At 44.9% G+C, this 26,790-nt stretch overlaps 1 protein-coding gene across 4 annotated transcripts in view; it reads left to right on the top strand.

Moving 5' to 3' along the window:
• Positions 1–1,025: 1,025 nt before the first annotated feature.
• SPTB (spectrin beta, erythrocytic) overlaps positions 1,026–26,790 on the top strand; it is a 137,101-nt gene continuing 111,336 nt past the window's right edge. Inside the window, exon 1 of one of the 4 annotated variants that reach the window (XM_055097703.2) lies at positions 1,026–1,137. The gene's annotated coding sequence lies outside the window, so the exon portion shown is untranslated. Of the gene's footprint in view, positions 1,138–1,197; positions 1,432–1,926; positions 1,945–26,790 lie in introns of those variants that run through there. The other 3 variants (XM_034937699.3, XM_034937698.3, XM_063596086.1) reach the window with 3 other exon arrangements.

Here is a 26,790-nt window from a genome sequence, read left to right as displayed (position 1 = left end):
ATGTTCAATATATAAACTAAACTCGAACATCTGGCAAACACCCCTTTCCTGGGTGAATTCTGGAAAACAGCACAATTATACTCCCAAGCAAATAACTCAGGAGTAAGACTGTTCCCTTGTTAAGAACACCAGGCAGCATCAGTAAAAGTTAAAACTTCTTCTGCATCTATGCGCTTTTAATCTCCACGGCCATTTCCATAATACCTGAGATTACCTGCGTTGATAGCTGGTGAGAAATCATCCCAGGCACCGCAGGTGGAGAAAAGAGATGAAAGCTACCTCAAGGCGTACACGTAAACCTTACTGAACAATGACCTTGTATCGTTAGAAAGTCAAGAAAATGTACTGCCTTGCAAGCTGCCGGTGTTCTGTTGAGTTTCTCTCCGGGGGCAACTCGGAGATGCTTTTTTGGCACCATCGGTTCTAGTATTTCCTCTGGCCTGCTGCGCCGCGCCTCATCCAGGCTTGTAGTGAGGCACCCCCACTCGCCCGGAGACCCGGGCCGGCCAGGAGGTGCCAGTGGGCAGGTGTGGCAGCCTGCCTGTTGATTACAGTCCCTACAATGTGCGAGCTCCTTGGGACTGCAGGCTGCGCGCCGCCAGCTTTGCCTGGTTCGTCCTGATTACACTAGGTTTTCGGGCAGAAACAGCGACACTGAGCTCGGGCTGGGGGTGGGGGCCTCGGGCCCAGTGCCCGCCCCCTGCCTTCCCACCGCCAGCCGAGAGAAGCCCGCCCGGGAGCGCGCTTTCTAATGCACCAGCCCCCGGGAACAATCTGTCCCTCCCAAACCCTCCACGGCGGGGGTTCACCTCCCGGGTACCCGCCGCGCCCACCCTATGGCCTAAATGTCTTTTCATATATTTTAAAAACCGAACTGTGTGCAGTGGGGATGCAGGGCGGGAAAGGCTGGAGGGCTCATTTTCGCCACCAGGCTTGCCTCTCCGGGCGCACGAATTAGGCCCGAGCTAGAGTCCAACCCCCTTCCCGCCTCAGGGGGCTCGGGGTGGCGCGGGGTTAGGGGCAATGAACGACGATGGAGGCGCCCCAGGCTCAGCGGCGGGCGGGGAGGCAGAGGCGGGTTCCAGGAGCCCGGCTGAGGCCCGGCAGGTGCCCCCAGGCGAGGAGGCTGATTGGCAGGTGCGTGAGTGGGTGGGGAAGGCGGGGGCTGGGCCTGGCGCTGCGGGAGGCTGCGGCCCCGCCTCCCCGCCCCCGCCGCGGGACTATCTGGTCCCGGCAGCAGCGATGTCCCCCGGCAGGAATGTCCCTCCTCAGATAATGTTATTTATATCTCTGGGCGGGTCCGCGGCTCGGCAGCACCAGGCGCCCGGCGGCCGCTGTGCCAGGAGCCCCGCGCTGCCCTCCTCCCCCTGCGCCGCCGCCGCCGCCGCCACCCCCGGGCTCGGGGTGGCCCCCGCTTCAGTCCCAAGGCAGGTGAGTCCCAGGAGGGCCCGGCGGCCAAGGAAGCTGGGTGCGGGTGCGCAAGGCTGGGACGCGCGGCGCCAGCTCAGAGGAGCGCTGGGCCCAGGGGGCGCCTGACGCGCAGGGCCCAGAGGACCGGGTGGGAGTCCAGCCCCGGTTGTCGGGCGTGGGGTGGGAGGGGTGCGGGGCCCAGGAAGCCCGGCAGCTGCGGCAAAGATCATCCCGGGACGCGGGAACGCGCGCGGGCGTCCGAGGCACTTGGTGCTAGCTTTGGAGAGCGGGATCCCGGAGAGTCCGTCACCCCGGGGCGCAGGGAGAGGGTGAAGGGGGTGCGTGTTCTCGTCCGCCTTCTCCAGGACCCCGGCCTGGGAGCGAAGGGGATTGCGCCTCTAGCCCGTCCGACCGCCGAGCTGCTGTCTGCCTTTTTCTGTCCTGCTTCTCAGCCTTGTAGCCGCTCATATCCCTCTTCTGGGGAACTTGGCTGCGCTCTCCTCGGGCCACCCAGCGCCCAGGCAGGAGGGACAGGTGAGGGCAGCAGAGGGGGCCGGGCCTCCGGGTGCTGGGAACCACCCAGAGAGTGACCCCGTGTAGACCGAGGGAGGAAAGATCCTAGTGCCCCAAGCCATACTTCAAGGACCCCTAGTCTTCCTTTCCCAAAGAGTTCCTCTCTTCCTCTAAGCTTCTCCAGGCTACTCTACCCTCACCCTCCTCTCCAGTTTCCCCTCTTGCTCTAACTTGGTCTTGAGAAATAGCAGAAAGTGGGAGAAATAACAGAAGCTGTAAAACAATCCCCGACTCCCACCAACTCATCCGTACTTCCCAGGCTGGGGAAGCAGCTGCGGGGCTGGAGTACTGTTTCCCTGACAACGAGCTTCAGGTAGGGCCTTGAGTTACAGCCTATTAATATCCAAACCACTGTTTTCAGTGAGCAATTAGAGGCGCCAGCCAGGAGTAAGGAAAATGAAAAGAAGCCACTGTTTTTTGTACATCTAAATTTTAGATGCATCAGATTGGGGGGTGGGGTGGGGGGATATAGAGACAGCCTTTTTGTACTGAGAATTTCTGTGGGGAGAGACTAGGCTGTCCCCTCCAGGTAGGAGGCAGTCATGCAAAACCCCTGCCTGGAGGTAGTCACGATCCGTATTTTAGTTTCTAAGGAAAGAGATTCAGGCGGCTCCCTAATGAGAGGAGTCTGCAAATCAAAGATTTTTAGGCACAGCTCAACTGTCCACTGTCCTATCCTTAGCTTCACAGATGGCTCTGAATTTTATTCTAGAATTCCCTCTTCGCCCACCCCTTCCCCCACTATAACCCAAGGCAGGTCATTTCTTATTTCAGGATCCAGCTTTTATTCTTTTGCTCTGAGTCCCAGGTTCCAAAATGCAATTGAAAACACCTTTTTTTTTTCTAAGTGCAAAATGATTGTTAATGTATGCTGAATGTCCAGCACCTGACACAGCTAGGCCTGTGCTTGCCTGCAGGCTTGCAGGCTAGCCAGGAAAGGGAATGTTAAACTTACATTGAAGAAGAGCCCACCAGCCTTGAAACCCACGAACTCCAGAGGTGGGTCATTTATAAAGAATTTTATCAAAAACTCTAGAGTAAAGCACCATTGAAAGACATAAACGCTCATGAAAATGTGGCTTTCAGACCCCTTAGCTGTTGCTCTTAGCTTTATCAGTGCCCCAGTGGCAATGATGGGGATGAGCCAGTCGTATTAATCTTGAGTTCTGGGAAGACTCAGAGTCCACGCATGGAATTGTAAGCACCCAAGGACTCCCAGGCATCCAGGATGGGCCTTGTAGCACAGGCGTATCAAGTTCTCCTGAGCGGCTTGCCCAGAAGAGAGTTGGGATACCACCTTTGGCTCTGATCAATGCTTCTTCCAAGTGTTCTGAAGGTGTCCTATAGCAGAACGCCCGCTAGATGACTAGTTTTGGGGGTGAAGGTATGACAGGAGCAAGACTCCTACCTGGGATCACATTTGGCAAAATAAAAATGAGTATTTTAGGCAAGCTAGGTGTGAATGACAGTTTTGAACTAAAGTCAAAATTTGACAGATCTGCTGCAGCTCTGGAAACAAACTGTTTTTGGTAAATAATAATAGCTTTTATTCTGTCTTTTATGTTGTTGTACCCAGTACCTGGATGGTAGTGGAACCTCAGTTAACCTTTGTTGAATGAATGAGGAAACCAACAAATGAATGCTCAGCGTTTTCTCTGTATTATCCAATTTAATTGTCATGGTAACTCTATAAGGTAGCTCATATCAACATTTTAAGCCCACCAGCCTTGAAACCCACGAACTCCAGAGGTGGGTCATTTATAAAGAATTTTATAAATTCTTTATAAAATTTCCTGTAAGGAAACCTGTAAGGAAACAGGTTCAGGAAGATTAAATAACTTGCCTCATATTACCCAGCTAATGAGAGATGGGTCCAGGATTCAAACTCAGTTTGTTTGGTTCTACCTTCTTTTTAAGGTTAGACACTCAGCAGGGAATATAGAGTACAAGTTGGGAAGATTTGACTGTTTGTCTTCTAGCTTCATAATCTTCATTCCCAGGACCTCAGGTAAAAGTTCTGCTTATATCAGAGGAGCTTAAAAAATATTATCTGAAGATAATATTGGGCATTTATTTGCTCAGAGGTTCTTAGCCTTACCTATTATTTTCAGGTCATTGTTTCAAGGACAGAACTATAATTTTGGCAGGAGTCAAAGCATGGATTTTTTTTTTTTTTTTTAAAGAACAGATTTTCCTTTCAGTCCTGGAAGTGGCCAGGAGGGCTTGATGATACATAGGGACAGTGTGATAGGACAGAGGATGGCTATAAAAAATTCATGAGGCAAACACTATTGGAGAGGGAAGGGATTCTGGAGGTCACTGAACCCAGCCTTCCATGTGCATACTTACTGGCTTAAAGGCAAGACCTAACTGAATGTACCTGATCATTGATGTGTAGCTATGGCACCCACACTTCTTATTACTCGAGTTCATTTCTTTCCTGTCTCACTCTCAAGGCCAATATGGTTTATTTCCTGAAGTTCTGCCTAACCAAACTACTGAGATTTTATTTCCTTTGGAGGAGATTATGAGAGGATGTGTTTTTAATATCTAGTCCTTTCATTTTAGTGCAATCTTAAAAAAAAGGTACTGAGGATAAGCAGGAGAGAAGGCAGTCTCAGGCTTTAAACTCTAAACTGTTCTATAATCTCCCTCATTGCTTGTAAGGTGTACACATGTATACATTTTAAAACAATAGTTATACACATTACGATCTAGAGACAAGAAATCTTAAGTAATTATGTCCATTTTTGGGAGGCATGGGGAAGGACTTTAGAGAACTGTTGAGACCGTCAGATACATGTTTTAACCTAAACCCAATCACCAAATTGTTCTTGAAGAGCAGCACTTTAATTTCAAAATCAAACACAAAATTTTACTGTCTGCTCAAGACCTAAAAAGGTAGGAAACATGACCAGTGGGAGATTTAAAGTAGAGATGGGGTTTCACCATGCTGGTCAGGCTGGTCTCAGGAGTTCGAGACCAGCCTGGCCAAACCTATCTCTACTAAAAATACAAAAATTAGCCAGGTGTGGTGGTGGGCACCTGTAATCCCAGCTACTCGGGAGGCTGAGACAGGAAAATTGCTCGAACCTGGGCGGTAGAGGTTGCAGTGAACCGAGATCGCGCCACTGCACTCCAGCCTGGACAATAAAGTGAGATTGTGTCTCAAACAAACAAACAAAAAATTGATATAAAAAAGCCAGGTATAGTGGCTTATGCCTATAATCCCAGTTACTTCGGAGGCTAAGGGAGGAGGATTGCTTGAGCCCGGGAGTTAGAGAGGCTGAACTATGAGTGTGCCACTGTACTCCAGCCTGGACAACAGAATGAGGTGCCATCTCTAATTCATGAATTAATTAAAAAGTGATTTAAAATATGTTTCTTTGTTATGGAATTTTAAAATTATAGAATTTAAAAAAATAACCTCAGACCTACAGATTAACATTTATCAATGAACTTGGGAAGATCAAGAGTGAAAATAACTGTGCTATGTGGGCTGATGAGAAATTTGATTATATAATGAGGACTGGCAAGGAAGTTCATGGATACTGGGTTCTGAAACCACATGGATATCACAAGCCAAAAATGACTGTGGAAAGAAGAATTTTATCTTTGAAGTAGCTTGTATTGACTCAGTTGATTTTAACAGACAGATCGTAGGTTACTCCTCTGTTTTAGATAAGAAATCTGAGGAGGAAGAGTAGATGCAGTGGTCTGTGTGCCAGAATCATCATGTGGCATTTGCTGGGTTTATCACAGAGATGCTTCCTTCTTCACCCCATTAGGTGAAGGTCACCTGTTTTGGAGATGGAGATAGTGATTGAGGAAGAGCGTAGGAGGCAGTCAGGAGAATTAACTGTCAGATCTGGCTCTGCTCACGGATTGCCAACTCCCCTTGGTAAATATTTAGAAAATGCCATAGTGTGTTTCCCTCTGTTGCTGCGTGTATTTCTTAATTCACAGCCAAGTGATCCAAATTCTTCCATTTTCAGCTAGCCTCAGCTGAATATCAAACCACCAGGGGATCCCTAGCCTTTATAGCTCACGTAGTCTTAGAGGTAGTCATAGACAGAAAATGCTTCCTTAATGAATTGTCTGGCTAGCTTATCAAATTCCCAGACCACCTTTCATTTTTCTCTTTCCTTTTCCTGGTTGCAGGAAATATTACGAAGCCCTCTTCTTCCTACCTCAGCAAGCCCTTCTCAGGCTTTGCCATAATGTTTTATTTCCACATCATACCTGTGCAGACCTGGCTGAGGGTAGAATTACAAGGGCAATTAAAACTCAGCATATATCATGTGAGCAGTGGGGGCAAAAGTGGGCTTCCTTTCTTTCATTTGAATGTTATAAATTTAGCAAGTGAAAAGGCACAGGGCTGAAAAAAAAATAGGCTTTGCATTGAACCAGGCTCAGATCATCCAGGATATTTATGAAGAGACTAACGGCACCTTGATAGCTAAAGAACAATAATTGCTTCGAATTATAGTCAATTTAGGAGTTTCCACCATTGTGAAAAGGAGAAGAAACTTGAATAATTCCGAAAATGAATACTTTGAAAATATTTTCCATTTGTACCAGACTTAAATATGGGTGTGTCTCACTTGAGAATGTATAGCAATTCAAATAAAACAAAGCATACTTTAAAGGCATAAATTATGTGGACCAGAAAGAAGTCTGTAACCTTATTCTGTCCCTCTTTTGAGTCCCAGCCTGTTTCTAGAAGAACCCTAGGAGTGGTCAATTAGCTTCATCTTCCAGTATATTTCCAGAAGGGTGGAAAAGCAAGAAAAGGCCTTTCATAATACTGACTTTGAGTCATAAGTCATAGAGAGTTAGAGGTAGAAAGGCCCGAGAAAGAATTGAGGTGTATTCAAAAAGAGCAGACATTGGGTGTCTACCATGTGTCTTACACTGTTATGTGCTGAAGACACACAAAGAGATCAGATGGAGAATCACTGATCTGGTGCGAAAATGGCCTTGCAAACAAGCAGTGATTCAACAGGATGCCTGAGAGAGAGGGTGTACAGGAGGAAACATCTCATTCAGATTGGGGAATGAGAAGACCTTTGAAAGTGCCTAGGATTTCCATAATGGAAGAAGGGAGGATGAGGGGGCCTGCGAGTGGGGGTTTAGGAAATTGCCCAGCACAGACAATAAAGCATGATTAGGTTAGGGGATGAAGCGTAGTTCCACATGGCAGAAGTGTGACCAGAAAGGTGGTTGGGGTTCAGCCTGTGAAGAAGTTTGAGCCACTGGAAGTTTTTAAGTCATAAAGGGGTGTGATGAAATCTTTGTTGACAAAGCTCACCAGTGGCAGTGAAGAGAAAGTGAATTAGATCCCAGCCAGTACAAGATGATGATCACAGATAACTATAGTCCACTCAATTTTCAGCATGCCTTTGTCTACACATCATCTTATTTTATCTTATGATGAGCATGTGAAGGGAAGATCTGATTATTCCTGGTTTCCAGTTACAAAACAGGATTAGAAATGTACATTTATATACTCAATGTCCCTCTAGTAGTTTATTCCAAAACCTGACTTTGACCCAGTTGCCTAGTTCTGAGGCTGGGGCTGTTTCCAGGTCTTCTCAGTGGAGTAATTGAATATTCTGGGCCTTCTGGTTGAGATCGCGGTTGCTTTTTTTCTTCAGCAGAATATTCCACATAAGTTCATTGGTTCTGGAGAGAAGACACTTGTTAATGGTATTACCCTTTACCATAGCCACAGAACCTCAAGAATGGCCCTCCAGAGTATGCACAGATGCTGTTCCAAAGCATGAATTAATGGATTCTCAGTAGCATGCCATAGATAAATGAAGGATTCATCTGCCCGTTAATTGATGTTTTGGGTTTTTCATTCCTTTACCCCAAATTTACTGGGCATTATTGTGCTTATGCTTCATTTTGGACTTCAGCAGCCTCTTTTTGTCCAGTGATCTTGAGGGCCTTGATTTGTATGTCAGTCTTCAACAAATATTTACTAAGCTCTCATTTAATTTGCCAGACATGCTGTAGGCCCAGGGAATGTAACAGTGAATGTGGCAAAAATGTCTGAAGTCATAGAGTGCACATTATAGTTGGGGGAGAGAGGAACTAAATGACAAGCAACAGACAAAAATATATATTGTAATTTCAAGTGCTAAAAAGAAAAATAAAGCAATATGAAGGGAAAGAAGGGTGGTTCTACTATTTCAGGTAGGGTGGTTGGGAAAACACTATCTGATGGGGCTTCATTTGGGCTGAGACTCAAATGAAGTGGGGAGAGAGGCATGGGATGTTTGGGAGAAGAGATTCAGGTTGAGTGGTAGTCTGTTCTCACACTCCTAATAAAGACATACCAGAGACTGAGTAATTTATAAAGGAAAGAGGTTTAATTGAATCACAGTTCAGCATGGCTGGGGATGACTCACAATCATGGCAGAAGGCAAAGGAGGAGCAAAGGCATGTCATACATGGTGGCAGGCGCGTGTTCAGGGGAACTGCCCTTTATAAAACCATCAAATCTCATGAGACTTATTCACTATCACGGGAACAGCACAGGAAAACCCACCCCCATGATTCAGTTACCTCCCACCGGGTCCCTCCCACGACATGCAGGGATTATGGGAGCCGCAATTCAAGATGAGATTTGGGTGGGGACACAGACAAACCATACCAAATGGGAAGCCCCCAACGTGGGGCCACTGCTGTGTCCATGCAATAGCAAAGAGGCCAGTGTGGCCTGAGTGCAGGGTGTCATGGGGAGAGCTGACCACAGTGCTGGAGAGAAAACCGGGTCTTGATGGTGCAGGCTTTGTGACCTTTGAGTTTTAGTCCAAGTGTCATAGGAAGCCACTGGAAGTTGTGGGCAGGGGAGTGACTTGTTCGGATTTGTGTCTCAAGCAGATCTTTCTGGCGGCCCTAAGGAGGATTGATTGTGGGGCACAAGAGTGGGGCAAGGAGTCCCATGAAAGCTACTGCGGTGGTTCAGGACTGAGAGGATGGATCAGGATGATAGTCCTGGTGAGATGCAGTTGGGTTCTGAGTATAGAGATTATGAGATTTGGATATAGAGGATGAGAGAAAAAGAATAAGATGATTCCATTGTTTTTGGCCTGAACAACTGGATGAACAAAAAGGTCGTTTACTGAAATGGTGATGTATTTTATCAAATGTACCATGGGCTATTTTTTTTAAATTTCTGTTTTTGTCGAGGTGTTGACTTGGAATAGTCTTGGCAGACTTTTCATTTAAATACACCAAAAAGGAGATGTTTTTATTTTGGGATGATTCATGACATCTGTTTGAAGCGAAGCTTTAGATGTGCTGTGTACTTTGTACTGTTACTTTTAGATCAGTCCCACAACGTTTATACTATGTGATGGAAATTAAGATATGGGAGAAACAAGATTGAAATATATTTCACTTTATTTTTAGAAATGTTTTGAATTGGCTAGTTAAAGCCCAAATATTTTTTGATGCTTCCTGGTTGTCATATTTAAAAAACTTTTTAAATTATAAAATAAATTCATGTACGTGGTTAAAACATATATCCATATTATACAAGGGTATACAATGAAGAGTAAAAGTCTTCTCCTAACTTCAGCCCTATTTCTAAGAAGGTACCACTGTCAACAGTTTCTGTGTATGCTTTGAGAAGAATTCCATTCATGTGCAAGCATTTGGCCTGATACATTTTAAAGTCATAGCTTTAAGCTAGCAGCACCACGTGTTTGGTTTCAGATTTAGTAGACTTTGTAGTCACCTTGGTAGCCCTCAAGTTAAGCGACCTGGAGTCCACTTTCTATCAACTAAGGTTCTCCCTCTCCAAACCATCCCACACTGAACCACTGTGTTCATCATATAACACCCCTTCTCAAAAGCCACCAGTGGTTCTTCTCTGGGTAGAGGTAGAAATCCAAACTCATAAAGTTGGCTTTTAAGAGCCATTGTATTCTGGCACCAGTCTCTTTTTTCCTACTCTTTTACCACTTTCTATCACAAACCCTATTCTTAAACTAAGTTTGTCCACTTCTGCTTACTGAGTCCTGAACATTTCTCCCAGATTTGGAGTGTTTTCCATCAGAACCTGGGTTCGAGGCTGTATCTTCGTCCTGGAACACTCCACTCCACAGTAATCTCTCCCTTCTTCAAACTTGCTAAATTAGAGCTAGATACATGCACCCTATTTGAACATAATCACAAATTCTTTTATTATTATTGACTTTCTTTGTATATGTGTATTATTTGCTCAAATATATGCGACATAAATTTTACCATTTTAACCATTTTTAAGTGTACATACAGTTCAGTGGCATAAGCACGTTCACATTGCTGTGCAGCCATCACCATCATCCCTCCCCATCATCATGAAAAAGATGGACTTTTTTCATCTTCCAAAACGCAAGCACTGTGTCCACTAAACACTAACTCTCCATTCCCTCTCCCTCCATCTGTCTATGGACACTTGGGTTGCTTCTACTCTTGCCTATTGTGAATAATGCTGCTGTGAACATGGGTGGGCAGATATCTCCTTGAGACCTTGCTTTCACTTCTTTTGGACATATACCTAGATGTGAAATTGCCAGATCACATAGTAATTCTATTTATAATCTTTTAAGGAACCCGTCCATGCAATTTTAATATTTCCCCTTGGTATTTAACATCTCCAAAGGGAAGGGCAAAAATTTATTATCCTCATTTTGGGGGCCAAACTGAACTTCAGAAGTGTTTATTTCAGAACACTGTCTTTGGGTGATAGTTCGTCATCAAAGTTCTTGAATTTGTTCATTTATTAGTGTACCTATTTTTAGATTGTAGACTTTTAGAGGACAGGCAGGAGATGTTTAATTTGCTTTGTAGAGCATGTAGCCCAAGCTCAGGTGGGGAAGGGTGTAAATATTATGCGATGTTTTATTTCAGCTAAAAAATATCCTTGAGCTGGATGACAAGAGTCTGGGTTGCTTCCAGCTCCTTTCCTCTTGCTGTTTGCCCTTGGGTGAAGAACTTCCTTTTTCTCTGACTTTTTTTTTTTTCAGGGCTTTTTGTGTGTGTGATTGTGATGGTGCCTTAACATTTATTATTATCCTTAAAATTTTCCTTGTGGATTCCTCTGTAAAACTTACATGTTGCCTTCTCTTTGTAACCTTGCCTGACAGCCCCTCTTCCTTACCAGGTCCTGGGGTAGCGCTGATTGCTTCCTCCTTTGTATTTTTACAGTACCCTTTTCACTCCTTTCTTACAGGTGGATCATCTTGTTTTGTAATTGTCAACTTGCCTTCTACACTGTTAGTTCAAGCTTCTTGCAATGGGGAACTGAGTCTCATGCTTAAAAACAAAACAAAACAAAACCTCTGCACCTAGAGCCATGTTTTATACATGGAGGGGAGTGGCTCAGAAATATTTGTTGATTAAAAAATTAGGCTGGAAACATCAGCTCATGCCTATAATCCCAGCACTTTAGGAGGCTGAGGTGGGCAGATCGCTTGAGCCCAGGAGTTTGAGACCAGCCTGGACAACATAGCAAGACCTGTCTCTACAAAAATTAAAAAAAAAAAAAAAAAGCAGGGCATCGTGGCACGTGCCTGTAGTTCCAGCTACTCAGGAGGCTAAGGTGGGAGAATCAAGTGAGCCCAGGAAGTTGAGGCTGCAGTGAGCCGTGACTGTGCCACTACCTTCCAGCTTGGGTGACAGAGTGAGACCCTGTCTCAAAAAAAAAAAAAAAAAAAAAATTTTTTTTAAATCTGACCAAGCACAGTGGCTCACACCTGTAGTCCCAGCTGTTTAGGAGGCTGAGGCCAGAGGATTGCTTGAGCCCAGGAGTTCAAGGCTGCAGTGAGCTACGATCATGCCACTGAACTCCAGCCTGGACTACAAAGTGAGACCCCATCTCAAAATAAATATATTAATTAAAAATTTAAAAAAGAATAAAGAATCATGTGGCCAGTTAGCTCAGTTGGTTAGAGTGTGGAGCTCATAAAAAATTAAAGAATGAATGTTTGAAATTACACGTAACTAAGTTCATATAATTTTAACTTGGATACAAGGCATTGTTATGCTAATGAGTTTATTATAACAGTAAGTCAACATTTATTGAGAAAGTTATGTGGTAAGCACTATGCTGAGAGTTTTCATGTGTATTTATTATTTACAATCAGACTTGGAAAAGTTAACTTACCCATGAATACCCACCGAGTAAGGTAATAGCTGGACTTGAACCCATGTGTGTTTATTCTAGAGTGCTTGCTTTGAACCACTGTGCCTGCTCATATTGGGGTGGAAGCCAACACTACATGACTCTTAATTCTCAGCGTTTCTTTTTTTTTTTTTTAATCCTGCATCTTTAATGGTTTGAAATTACAGAGGTAATTAGTTGCATACCTTTATATATTGCTTTATATTTGCAATGACTAAACCTAATAGACTTGAATCCCCTTATTAGCTTTTAATAAATAATTAATGTTCTGAATCCTACTTCCAATGTAGTTATTTGACATCTGAGGATGGAGATGCTAATTAGTACTGCACAATATACCCACTCTCATAAGGCAGCTGTACCAAAACCGCTTTAGAAAAGGTCGGAATTATTGTCAAATGCAATAGCCTCCTTCCATACCCGAGGTTTCCAACTTCTCCACAACATTTGACCAGTCTCCCATTGAACCTCTGCCCTCTCTGGGCTTCTGTGACCTGGGCCCTCCTTTTTTCCCTCGTAGCTTGTTTACCACTGCTGCTGCATTTGCTGCTGTTCCTTCCTCTCTGCCAGCTTTTACTTGTTGGGATTGCCAATAGGTCTGAATCTTTATCTCTAGTCTGACCTCCTCCTCAGTCCCAGATCAGCTTCACAGCAGTCTGCTGCTGTCCTTATTTGCTTCTGTAGAGATGTCTCAAGCTCACCATGTCATCCTGGGACTTCTCGCCTCCCTTCTTCACTCCAAATCTGCTTTTCTGCCTTGTTTTTTTTAATAGCTAGGTTCATGTTGTCACCATCCCCCCAAGTAAGAATCTCACACCATTTTTGGTCTTTCTTTTCCCCCCCATACTTCCACATCTACTTGGCTGCTTGTTTTTCCTCTAAAATTTTCAAATTAGTTTCTTTCTTTTAATTTCCACTGTCACTATTCTTATGTTTGAATAATAATTGGCCTTTAGGCCTTCAGTCTCTACCTTTCTAACCCATCCCACACCCTGACCTCAGAATTATTTTTAAAAACCTAAGTCTGACTGAGTCATTCTACTGCTTTAAAACCCTCAATGGTTCCCCATTGCCCCAAAATGAAGTGTAAAGGGGCAGGCACGGGCCTCCACAATCTGTTCCGACCTCTCTTCCTAGCTTTATTCCTTCTCCATTATCTTGCCTTGGATGCTTGGGACTTGCTCAACTTCAGGCTCATTTTCCTGCCTCCATGACTTTGCTGCCACTTTTTCTATGCCTAGAATCTTTCTTCTCTTTCCTCAGCCATGAACTCTTTTTTTTTTTTTTTTTTTTTTTGAGACAGAGTCACCCTGTTGCCCAGGCCAGAGGGCTGGAGTACAGTGGCATGATCTCGGCTCACTACAGCCTCCACCTTCCGGGTTCAAATGATTCTCCTGCCTCAGCCTCCCGAGTAGCTGGGATCACAGGTGCCCGCCACCATGCCCGGGTAATTTTTGTATTTTTAGTAGAGACGGGGTTTCGCCATGTTGGCCAGGCTGGTCTCGAACTCCTGACCTCAGGTGATATGCCCGCCTCGGTCTCCCAAAGTGCTGGGATTACAGGCATAAGCCTCCGCACCCAGCACAGCCATGAACTCTTACACATATATGCCTTAAGACCCCCATCAGCTATAACCCCTATTTGAAGCTCTCCTGAAACTTCTTTCCCTCTTCTGTGACCCCAGAAGACACACATTCCTTCCTCTTTTGCTGTCCACGCTGTAGCCTGGCTGGTCATGGACAGACCTGACTCACCTCTAGATTATGAGTTCCTTGAGGAAGAGACAGTGTCTGATGTCCTTGGGGACACTCGTGCCCAACTCAGGGCCTGGCTTATGTGCAGTGCTCAAGAAACAAGTTGAATTGGGTGATAGAGGGAGGTTTCAAGAATATTAGGCACTGTAAATAATCCAGAAATTAATGACCTATAGAAGATTATGAAGAGGGGCTAATGGAAGACACTATGGGTGGGACGGAGGTGAGGAGGGAAGAGGATTGCTTTAGACTTGAGTGGAGGCTGTCTTCCACCTCTGTATTCTCCACTGTTTCCCATTTATCGGAGGAACAAGTAACGGCTGATTTTAACTTACATCGTCAGATATGTCTATTGCTAGAAAAATTTATTCATCCAGAATACAGTCACTCCCACCTCATTTTTCAGTGAATGTTTGAAGCTGACCCTCAGAATGCAGCTATGAAAGGCTCTTTGAGTGGGCGTTTCAGATCCACGGACACAAGATTTGTTTCATAACAATAAAGAGTTAAGAAAAGCACTTCAGAAAAAAAAGACTGAAAATTCCTGTATAGAGGTTTTATTTTTCTGGGTACAGTTAATCTGTTTATTGTTTGTCCTTAAGGCATGTCAAAGTAGGAACTACCTTGTAATATATTACAGTATTTTTTGGTTGGCTTGTTCAGCCCTCATTTCTGCCTTACCCGGACAAAAAGTGAGCCTCACCAATGGCCGGACTCACCCGAATTCTGCTTGCTCAGGCCTCTGAGCATGTTTTGTTCCTTTCAACAAAACTCTCTGTCATGGATGCACTCCCACTGCAATCCAGCCGCTCTCTTCTCCTGCCTCGTCCTGCACCCAGTGACTGATAGGAGCTGGTATTTAACTTCCAGAGGCGGTGAGTGGAGCTACGAGGCCTCTGAGTATGTGGTGGGGTCTGAGATGAGCTGATAAGCGGAAGGCCCTCAAAGGCCTTGGCAAGATGTGCCTGGGATAAAGAAGGGCAGGGGACAAAGTTAGGCCTTGTGAGAGGGACCTGAGGGCAGCGAGACAGAGGAACGGGCTTGGCCAAGACAACTGAAGACCCCATTGAGCTCTTACGGGTGTCCTGAGGCCAGCGATAAGCAGACAGCAGTCAGCACACTGGATGGAGAGCTGACAGTGAGGGTGGGATAAACAACTAGCAGCTTCTAGAAGCTCTGGAATGTCATGAATGCTAGTGATCATCACCCCATCTCGAGGATTACTAGGTGCCATAGTGAAGGTCACCAGCAGGCTGACTACTAGTTAGTGGCCTCACTGCATGCTCTTCAAGTGAACAGTCTTATTCATTTCATAGATGTTTTACTTTGTGGTATTTTAGCCACACCATGGTCTCTGTTTTTCTCATTTAAAATCCAGGTTGCTGCTTATAGAGTCAGTAGAGCAGGCTCTGCCTTTCTCTGCAAGGTGGGTGTTTACATTCTGTAACCGCTTTCTGGAACTGTTAGGAAATCTTGATGCCCAAATGTTCAACCTAAACTTGACGCAGGAGGGTTCTTCACTGTGTGAAGTGATGGGAGGAATGAAGGTGTTCGCAGGTACGGGGAGTGAAGTAAGATGGTAGAATCAAAGCAGCTGCTCTGGGAGAGGAAGCCAGTATCCTCTGCAAGGCAGAGACCTATACCCGTGAGGGCAAACTGGGTCATTTGTGTTTCAAAGCTGTGCGAAGTCACTTTGCCCAGGAGACTGAAAGAGTACTCCATGGATCCAGGCTAGCCAGGCCCTTCTTACCATGGTCGCTGGTGAGCCCAGTGGGTGCATGGTAGAGTTGGTACTCAGTACAGTGTCCTCAATGTAGCAACTCCATTGGCAGCCTCGGTTTAGCTGCTCTCACCGCATCTGACCCAGAAAACGCTCAGAAAATGACTGCAGTGAAACGCATCTTCAAGGTGAAGCTTTCAGTCCAGGTGGGGGAGGGATGCGGAGTTGATCCCAAGGGTTCAATACTTCTAAATATGCTGGGAGTGAGCTTTGTTTATGCTCTGACCCAGAGGAAGTCACTTTACATCTCACCCTGCTTCTACCAGCGTAGAGTGCCTTCTGCTTGTTTTGCATAAGCTGTGTGCCTCCTCTGCAGAAGAGGCACAGAATGAATTGGGAGCTATAAAACTCCTGGCAGTCGTAATTCTTTGTGAGCAGCAGAGTCTGGTGAGCAGTGTATTTTGTTGGCAAGTGATCATTACAGTCTATACTTGGTTTCTCTGTCTGTAAGACAGTGGGAATGCTTTCTCACTGAAATGTGAAGGGGGTCAAAATGAAATCGTGTATACATTGTCCTTTCTCTAAGACCTGATGCTTAAAGCATCAAGACTCATCAAAGAGAGATGTTATATAGATAAAATCTACTCCAAGCATCTTGCAAACATTATCTAATGGAAATTGTCCCTGAAGAGCATCTTGTTCAGCTCCCTTATTTTACCAATAAAGGAGATCCAGAGGGGAGTTATTGGCATGAGCTTGCATAGTCAGTGCAGGACTCTTGAGTGAAACCCTGGTCTCCTGATCCATGGCCCAGACCTTCTTTCCTGCCTGTATCTCTCCTTCCCTCTCCTTCTTCATCTTCTATAACTTTTTAAAAACCAGTTTTTAGAAATTATAACACGAACATATTATTTTTACCCAGGGTAAAAATAATTCAGACAGTACCAAAGAGTATAAATGGCACTCCTAGACTTATTACTGCGAAGAGGCACAGGTAACAACTATTAACAATTTCTTGTCTATTCTCTAGAGATTTTCCAGGCACATGTAGACATATACACATAGATACAGATATGTGTTTGTGTAGGTATATATATGTATCTATGTGTATGCTGTGGTCATTTATTTTTTCATACTACATTGTAACTTGTCCTTTTGGCTTAATGATGAAACACCTTGGACGTCTTTCCATATTAGGACATAGAGGTTTACCTCTTTCATTTTTCTGTTTTTGAGATGGGGTCTTGCTCTGTTGCCCAGGCTGAAGCGCAGTGATGCAATCATAGCTCACTGCATCCCTGAACTCCTGGGCTCAAGTGATTTTTCTGCCTCAGCCTCTTATGTAGCTAGGACTACAGGCATGCACCACCACACCTGGCCTTTTTTTTTTAAGAGATGAAGTCTCATTATGTTGCCCAGGCTTGTCTTGAACTCCTGGGCTCAAGTGATCCTCCCGCCTTGGCCTCCCAAAGCGTTGGGATTACAGGCATGAGCTACCATGCCTGGCCTGACCTATTTCATTCTTATCAGCTGTGTAATATCTTATGCTCCTTCTATTTCTTCATGATGAGTTTCAGAATTATAAGCAGCACCATGGAATTTGAGTCCTGAATTCATGATGCCAAAGTAATAATATGAGAAATCTGAGACTCTGCTTCTATTTGCTGATGCTATGTACTTATGGGCCCCTGTCATATGCCAGCGCCATGCTAGGGCTTCAAATACCTTCACTCATTTAATTCTCACAATAGTCCATTCAGTGTGATATTGTAATTGCCATTTTACTGATGAGGAGGCTAAGGCTAGTCAAGCGAAGTTTGCTTTGATTCACACAGTCAATTAAGTGCCTGACTTCAGATTTATAGCCAGATCTACTTGACCCAAAAGCCGATGCTATTCTCACTGTCTGAAATCTAGGACACTAAGGAGAATGGTTATGGTGAATTGAAACCAAGCATTTTTTAATGGCTTTCAAGTTTGGCTAGTTAAGACCTAGAATCTACTATGTGCACAGCAATGACATGGAGGACCAAGTAGCGGTGGAGCAGATACAGAAATGATGCAGGGAGGTGGGGACAAGAAGCAGCTGCTCCTCAGGACATGTTATTGCCTGTTATATGCTAGGCTGCGTGGAAAACAAAGAGGTCATTGGCTAAGGCACAGTTCTCTGCTCTTGAGAGGTTTGTAGCATGACACAAAGTGGAGCCAGGTAGGTGCCATTGTGGGGCTGGCTGCAGAATGCTCCAGGGTCTACACAAGCTTGTTTAACCCATGGCCTGTGGGCTGCATGTGGCCCAGGGCAACTTTGAATGTGGCCCAACATAAATTCATAAACTTGTAAAAAACGTTATGAGAATCTTTTGCAATTTTTTTTTTCGCTCATCAGCTATCATTAGTGTTAGTGTATTTTATGTGTAGCCCAAGACAATATTCCAGTCCAGCCCAGGAAAGCCAAAAGATTGGACACCCCTGGTCTACAGGAAGCCAAGATTGGTTTCGACCAGGGACCCAGATCTTGGGGCACCATCAAAACTTTCTAACAGGGGAGTGACATACAACCAGCTATGTTTTAGGACACCCTGCAGAAATATAACAAAGGACTCAAGAGGGTCTAAACCAGGGCAGTAGGAATGGAAGGGAGGTGGTGAATTCAAGAGCTTCTGAGAAGTCAGAGTATCTGGTATCTGTACTTTCTATGTGAGGTAGGATCCAGCGTCAGTATTTTCAGGCCCTACCACATAAAGGACCAAAGATATTCAAATTTGCCAATATCCCATATTAAATATCATGGGGTGTGTTTTTTTGTTTGTTTGTTATTGTTGTTTATTTGTTTTAGCTTTTTGTTTGTTTTGTGACAGAGTCTCACTGCAACCTCCGCCTCCTGCGTTCAGGTGATTCTCCTGCCTCAGCCTCTCTAGTAGCTGGGATTACAGGCGCCCAACACCACGCCCAGCTAATTTTTCGTATTTTTAGTAGAGACGGGGTTTCACCATGTTGGCCAGGCTGGTCTTGAACTCCTGACCTCAGGTTATCTGCCCACCTCAGCCTCCCAAAGTGCTGGGATTACAGTTGTGAGGCACCGCGCCCAGGCCACCACCTTAAGTGCCAGTGGACACAAAATTAAGATCATATAATCAAAATTAAGAATAATTCTAAAATCCTTTCAAATATTTCCAAGAACAAAAATGTTTTTACAGAGATGGGGTCTCACTATGTTACCCAGGCTAATAAAACATTTTTGTTCTCGGAAATATTTGAAAGGATTTTAGAATTATTCTTAATTTTGATTATATGATCTTAATTTTGTACTTATAGTATTTTTCAAGTCTTAAAGCATTTTTGCAGGTTCTTAAAAAACTTGTAGGTGTGTGGTGCCCACTGGCACTTGAGGGGAGGGAGAGAGCCGCTGAGAGTGGCTGGAGTTTTCTAGCTCAGGTATCTAGGAGGTTGCTGTTGCTAATTTACTGAGATTAAAGTCTTAAAAGAAAGAGGCACCCTGGGAGTAGGGAGGAGATACAAAGAAAGAATTCAGTGTTAACTGTGTTAAGTGGGAAGCAGCTGCAGCGTGTTCTGTGGAGCTGCTGTAGCAAGTTGAGCCCAGGAGGGGCCGGGCTGGGGGTGTCGATTTGACAGCTCTCAGCACAGAAAGGGGAAAGGATCACATGAGAGAAGAGAAGAGAGGCCTTAACTTTGGGTAATGCCAACATTGAAGGGGTGGGTGGAGAAAGAGAATCTAGTAAATGTGATTGTGATATCACAGCACAATGAGGATGAAAAGCCAGGAGAATCCAAGGCCGTGGAAATTCAGCTTTGAGAAAAGGATGGTTAATCGTGTCTAACGTCGGAAAGGAGTACGTGAAGGCTGTTAGCCTTGAAAGAGGCTCAAGTGACCCTCAAGAAAGCAATTTTCGTGGAGGCATGAAACTCGATGATCAGGAACTACAGAGGAAAGCCGTGGCGAGGAGCAGAAGACAGTGAATGCAGATTGCTTTTCTGAGAACTTGATGGTTTGAGAGAGAGGTCAAGGGAAGTTTTGTGCAGTGAATAACATGATTTTTAGGCCAAAAGGATGGAGATTCCTTGGAAAGAAAGTGGGGATGCTGAGGTAGCTAGGGATGGAGAAAGGGTTGGTAAATGCTGGAAGTCTCTGGGAGGCTGGAAAGCATCAAGTGGGTGGGGGAGCCGGTCAGTGCAGCCACGTGTGTGCCCTGCTGTAGATGCACAGTATCATTTCGAGAACACTTGCCGAGCCCTGTCACATACAAAGAACCATGATAGGTGGCCCTGTGGCATTCCCCACTTATATGAGGCTTGAGTGTATGCTGTCAAGGGCAGGGACACTTTTATTTTCTCCTTTATTTCTTCTTCTAAAAAAAATGGGATACATGCACAGAACGTGCAGGTTTGTTACATAGGTATACATGTGCCATGGTGGTTTGCTGCACCTATTGACCTGTCCTCTAAGTTCCCTCCCCTCACCCCCAACCCCTGATAGGCCCTGGTGTGTGTTGTTCCCCTCTCTGTGTCCATGGGTTCTCAATGTTCAATTCCTACTTATGAGTGAGAACATGCGGTGTTTGGTTTTTTGCTCCTGTGTTAGTTTGCTGAGGATAATGGCTTCCAGCTTCATCCAAGTCCCTGCAAAGGACATGATCTCATTCCTTTTTATAGCTGCATAGTATTCCATGGTGTATATGTACCACATTTTCACAGGCATTTGGGTTGGTTCCATGTCTTTGGTATTGTAAATAGTGCTGCAATAAACATACATGTGCATGTGTCTTTATAGAGGAATGATTTATATTCCTATAGGTATATACCCAGTAATGAGATTGCTGGATCAAATGGTATTTCTGGTTCTAGATCCTTTAGGAATCACCACACTGTCTTCCACAATGGTTGAACTAATTTACATTCCCACCAACATCGTAAAAGCATTCCTATTTCTTCAGGGCAAGGACTTTTTGTTCAATGCTTATTATTTGTGGATAGAGCAGTGCCTGGCACTGAGGATGTGTTTGTTGACAGACTGATGAACTTATTGCACCTGTCCTACAACATCCTGAGGCAGGCTCGATCCTTTTTTCTTTTTTAGTGTCCTACTGTGGGATATATGACATATGGATGAGAATATAAGTCACACACATGTAAGTTTTGAAGCATAGTTATAAAAAAAAAAACACAGACCTGGCTTCCACACATGTGCGCCTACCTGGGTGTTCCTTCCCTTTTCTCAGAGCCCTGCCCTCTCAGGTCCTGTTTCTCTTGGAAATGTGGACAACTGAGTTTTTACTGGGACTCCTCCCGTGCCTCTCAGTGCCCCATTCTGGGGCACCAGGATGTTCTGTAGAAGCAGGGAAAGAATATATGACGATCCTTTAGGGGAAACAAAGGGGCTCATTCAATGAGTGGGTGAAAGATGAGACTCCCGGTTGATGGTGATAAGAGGATCTTGTTTCCTGAAAGTTCTCTGGGTGTGAATATACTTTCTTTGCTTGGTTCACGTCACTGGGGGATTGCCTTCTTGCCCAGTGAATAGGAGGACTCTTTGCTAAGAAGTCCAGCTCCTGCCATCCCAAACTATTTTTGGGAAGGTCAGAAGCTCAAGGATCAGGCCATATTTGCTGCAATTCTCTTAGATTCTAGGGGGGAAAAGTATTTTATTCAGTTGGAAGCACCTGACTTCAAGTTTTAGGCAATTTTACCTTTTCTCATTGAGATGTGGTGGGAGATTTATCTTTTTATTCACAGTCTTTTCAGAAACAATTTTTTTTTCTGATCACAAATGTAATACAAAGTTTTACTAATGTAAAATATTACAGAAATACAGACCATAGAAAATGAAAGTTCTTCATCATCCACCTTTCTTAGCCCTTAGATAATCATGGACCATAATTTGATGCATATTCCTCCATATTCTTTTATATATATACTAATTATATGTATATATATATAGAGAGAGAGAGAGAGAGAGAGAGAGAGACAGAGAGAGAGAGACAGAGTCTCCCTGGGCCCAAGTGATCCACCCACCTCAGCCTCCCAAATAACTAGGACCACAGGTATGCACTACCACAGCTGGCTAATTTTTGAATTTTTAGTAGAGATGGGTTTTCTTATGTTGTCCAGACTGGTCTCAAACTCCTCAGCTCAAGCAATCTGCCTGCCTCAGTCTCCCAAAGTGCTGGGATTACAGGCATGAGCCACCACGGCTGGCCAATTGCTATTTATTTTTACTGAAAATGTTCTATAGTTTAATACTATTTAACAGCTTACGTTGTTTAACTTAGCAATATATAAAGATCATCTTTCCGCATATGCATACCTATAGACTTACCTCATTCAAAATTGTTCCACTATATTTCATGATAGGGAAGAACCATACTTTATTTAACCAGTTTTATTTTATTTATTTATTTTTTCTTCTGAGACGGAGTCTCGCTCTGTCGCCCAGACTAGAGTGTAGTGGTGCGATCTTGGCTCACTGCAACCTCCGTCTCCTGGGTTCAAGCGATTCTCGTGCCTCAGCCTCTGGAGTAGCTGGGACTATAGGCACGTGCCACCACGTCTGGCTAATTTTTTTGTGTAGAGATGGGATTTTGCCATGTTGACCAGGCTGGTTTTGAACTCCTGACCTCAAGTGCTCCACCTGCCTCAACCTCCCAAAGTGCTGGGATTACAGGTGTAAGCCATTGCACCTGGCCTATTTAACCAATTTTAAAATGATGCCTGATTAGGTTGTTTCTGGTTTTTTATTTGGCTTTTGCTCTAACCAGTAATACAGAGCTATTTCTAAACTGCTAGAGGTGGATAGTCTGTTTAAGCTAACGGGGCTGGTAAAATGAGGCCATTTTTACTGAGGAAAGGGAAGGCTGAGCCCCAAGATTCCCCTGATGCTCTCCTGACATCCTCTTCTAACAGGCAGACAGACCTTTCCTGTAGCCCAGGACGTCACCTTCCCCTTCTCCCAGGCAGGGTCCAGGCACCAGCCTTTGACTGGGATGCGTACTTAGACCAAATGCCACTGTCATTTGTTTGGCGTTTCCCCCTTCTTCCCTCCTTTCCTGTCTTCTTTTCCTTCCTTCCCTCCCTGCTTTCTCCTACTCACTTGGTGTCCAGTTGCAGCTTCCGCTATCTCTCTCCTCTCTTCTTCCAATCACCTGTGGGTGTCCAGGCTCTGCTCGCTTCCCTTCCCCACAGCAGGGCCTCCTACTGCTCCTGACTGTGATCTCATTTCATACCTGCTCGAATTTCTAGTTTCTCTAGATGGTGCCTTTCTTAGTATCTGCTGCCTTCACCTATCATCTCTGCAAAATGTATTAAATCTACTGCTTTCCCAAGTACTTGCCCTACCCTTTAAAGGATTTAAATAAGAATCAAGTTTAACACCGCTGCCGCAGCAGCCTCTTTACTCCATGTTACCTAGCTCTTACCTGCACCCTCTGTTTACTGTACCATGAGTAGTAAATTTCCGTTCCTCGTGAGGTGACTTCATTTGTAGTAGAAACTCCTGCTGTGTGGTGTGGCAGAGACTACATGCTTTGGCTATGGTCTGACCTGGCTTCAAATCCAGGTTCTAACACTTGCTAGCTGTGTGGCCACAGCAGGTAATTTAATCTTTCTGATCTTCATTTTCCTCCTCAGTAAAATAGGGAAGAATAAATAATACCCACCTTGCAGATAGGATTGTGCTATGCTGTGGATAAAAATGTGTGTCAGATGCCTGGCACATGACGGGTGAACAAAAATGCTAGCTACTGTTGTCATTATAGCTCAGTTTCTCTTTTGCAAATTTGTTGATTTTTAGCAGATCTCATTATGTGTTATAAGGGATCAAAGAATTGATGTATCCAAGGTCCTATTAGAAATGGATCCCATAATGATTTACAATTTTGAACGTAAATATCTTTGCCAGCAGTTCCCATCTTTCTAGCAATAGTAAATAGAGTAATTAATAAAACAACAATTTAGAACAAGAACTTAGATATTTTCTTGAAGTCCCTTGTGCTAGAAATAATTTATAATTTTCAGAGAATAGCTGTTCCCATTCACCCCAAATGATTTCCAGAATCAGGATTTTTTTTTTTTTTTGGAGGCAGTGTCTTGCTCTGTCGCCCAGGCTGGAGTGCAGTGGTGTGATTATGGCTCACTGCAGCCTCAACTTCATGGGCTCAAGTGATCCTCCCACTTCAGCCGAGTAGCTGGGACTATAGATGCATACCACCATGCATGGCTAATTTTTAAATGTTTATAAAGATGAGGTCTCACCATATTGCCCAGGCTGGTCTCAAACTCCTAGGCTCAAGTGATATTCCCGCCTCGGCTTCCCAAAGTGTCAGGATTATAAGCGTGAGCCACTGTGTCCGGCCCGGGATTGTTTTTTCTCTCCTAGATCCAGCAGTTGTGTTGGATGATGCTCTTTGTGGTTTCATTATTGCCACAAATATGCACCAAAGGCTTTCTAATCCAAGACTTCAGCAGTTCATTTGAGGGTTTGCTATAGATTAATATGGCAATAGTTCTCTGGTACCCTCACTATCAAATTTGTGTATTGCGGTCACATGCTGCATTTTGGGGTTTCATACGCAGCATTCTGGGGTTACTTGGTTTGGAGTCCAGTCTTTACTGGTTTCTGGTGCTAATCCCTCAAAGGGTTTCACAGGACCATATGAACAAATGATAAGGAAATTAAAGCATGGACTCAAATTTTCTTTGAGTCTCAGAGGAAAATCAAGAACTTTGTTCCCTTCCCACAGAGGCAGTGAACTTGTCCAAGGTCTCAAGCATGTCAGCAGCAGCTGTCACTTGTGTTTTCTCTGGAGCCATCCTTCCTTGTGGCCTGTAACAGCAGCTCTCCCACACTTGGGGCTTAGTTGCCCTCCTCTGAGACCAAACAAGAAACAAATTCTTGAGGACTCCCGCCCTTCTCCCTTGAGAGTTTCTGAGCTCCGTAAACCCTGGGAACCTTTCATTGCCCTAGGGAGGGTACGTTCTGCCTGGGAGGCGTTAATGAATGCAAAGGCATTTGATTTGCAAAGTTTGCCCTGGCTAATCCATTTGCGGGCAAGTTGGGTAGTATCATCTCTTCCTTTTCAAATGGAAGAAGGCTTGGTGAGGAAGAGAAATGACTTGCCCAGAGCATCCCAAAGTTATTAGCAGGACTGAATTTTCCCTTCCAAACCTTGAAACTCTTGCTTCCTTGCTGAACTTGGCTAAGCATCTTAGGGGCATGATGCTGATGGCTCAGGGGCAGGTCAGCTGTTCTGAGAACGTGGATAGTCTCATGGAAGAAAAGGAACTTGGCGGTGAGCTCCTCTCTCCCTACAGAAGGATCCTCCCTCTCAGGTGGCAGCTGTGAAGAGTCTTGGTGAGGGAGGTTTGGGAAGGACTCTTGGCCTTTAACATGAGCGTTGGGAAGCTCCTTTCTCAGGAAGTGAGCTGCCTTGTAAAACTGAAGCGAGATTCCTGGAGAGACAGCCTTCTGGGCCTTACTGTGCTTTGTCTGCTTAAGCCAGCAGGAGCTACAGAACCCAGCATTAGCACATTGCTTTCTTTTCTGAAACCTCCACTTTTTCTTAACCTCTTTTCCTCCCATTTCTTCCCTCCCCTGAACCAGGCAAGGAGGCTTGGGGCCAGCTGGGCTGTGTGTGTCCTTGCCATCTGCCAGGCCTCACTCCTCGGGCCGGAGCCTGGGCTTCAGCCAGTGCTTCCGCAGCTCTGCCCTGCAGCCCAGCCCTGTGAGCCTCTCAGTGACACTGAGCAGGTGTCCTACCAGAGTGCCTGGTGCTGTGATGCCAGCCTCCTGCTCCAGCCCTACAGGAAGGGGTGGAGGCTCGAGAGAGGCTCCTCTAAGGCAATCTGGTGGAGAAGAGGCAGACCACATGCCTGGAACACCTCCCCTGCTGGTGCTCTCAGGCACTCTGGCCCCAGCCCTCCAGTTTCTTTCTCTGCTGTATATTTATTTTTCATGAATTTTGTGGTTCCAATATCAAGAAGAGGAATTGAGTGGAAAATCCAAATCCGGAAGCACTTAAAAAGAAGATCCACATTTCTCTCAGGCAATTACATTGTGTTTTTCAGGAGGCCAAGGTGGGAGGTTTGCTTGAGCCTAGGAGTTCGAGACCAGCCTGGTCAACGTAGCAAGACCCTGTCTTATGAAAAGATTTAAAAATAATAATAATAATAATAAAATTAAGTCATGTTAGAACACAAGGGATGATGAATATTTGGTGTCTTGTGATGGAAATATTTTATCTAATACGGTTTCTCTTTTTTCATTTCCCCAAGCCATAAAGAATAACTTCTTAGAGTGTCATTTTCCTATTTCATAAAGAATGGTGTTTTGAGTGCATTCTACTCTGGGAATAGATCTCTAGGCTGGTGTCCTCTGCTGATCCACCCTGTTGCGAGAGGTATAGTTCTTGCTAGACATTTTGTCTTCACATGGACACCTTGTTGACTGTCTTTCCTTCCCTTTCGTTCTGTTTTTGCTTTTCTTAGCTTTGCTGCTTTTTTATTTTGTCTGTCACTCCTCACTGGTTGGGAGGCCCTTTGCCTGGTAACTGGCGCATTGGGCACCCTTCTCTTCCAGAGAGCCAAGTGGTTCCAGGTGTCTCTGCTGTCATTTGACCACAGAGTGGTTGTGAAAGGCACTTGTTTTCTGGCGAGTTGCCATAAATTAAGGGCAAGGGCCCCAAGGATGATCTCATTCAGGCGCCACTTCCTGAAAGGGGTGATCATGGAGCCTGGCCCATTGGAGGGGCATCAGCAGCCCTTCCCAGCCAGCCTCTCTGTGCACAGAGAACTCATTTGTAGGGGAGTTTCTGGGGTGAGGTAGCACTACTACTTTGTTCACCAGGAAATAATACCAAGTTTCTCAGTTTTCCCCTCAATGAAGGGCAAGGCCTTGGAGGCCTTGGCCTGCCGGCATCCTGGAGGATGGGATGGGGTGTAATCCGAGGAGCCTTCCCCTCACCCATGTGGTTTTCTCGGCCCAGCTTGGCCCAGCAAATGGAAATCCTACACGACTAGCTGAGGCAGAACTAATATAGAGAGTCCAGATTTGGACCATCTAGTGGAGACAGAGCTGTCTCCAATCAAGATTCCGGAAAACTGGCCGGGCGCGGTGGCTCACACCTGTAATCCCAGCACTTTGG

The sequence above is a fragment of the Pan paniscus genome, chromosome 15 (assembly GCF_029289425.2).
Source record: "Pan paniscus chromosome 15, NHGRI_mPanPan1-v2.0_pri, whole genome shotgun sequence".
NCBI lineage: Eukaryota > Metazoa > Chordata > Mammalia > Primates > Hominidae > Pan > Pan paniscus.
Note: the sequence above shows the minus strand (reverse complement) of the source record. Positions and strands in the feature narration are given on the sequence as shown.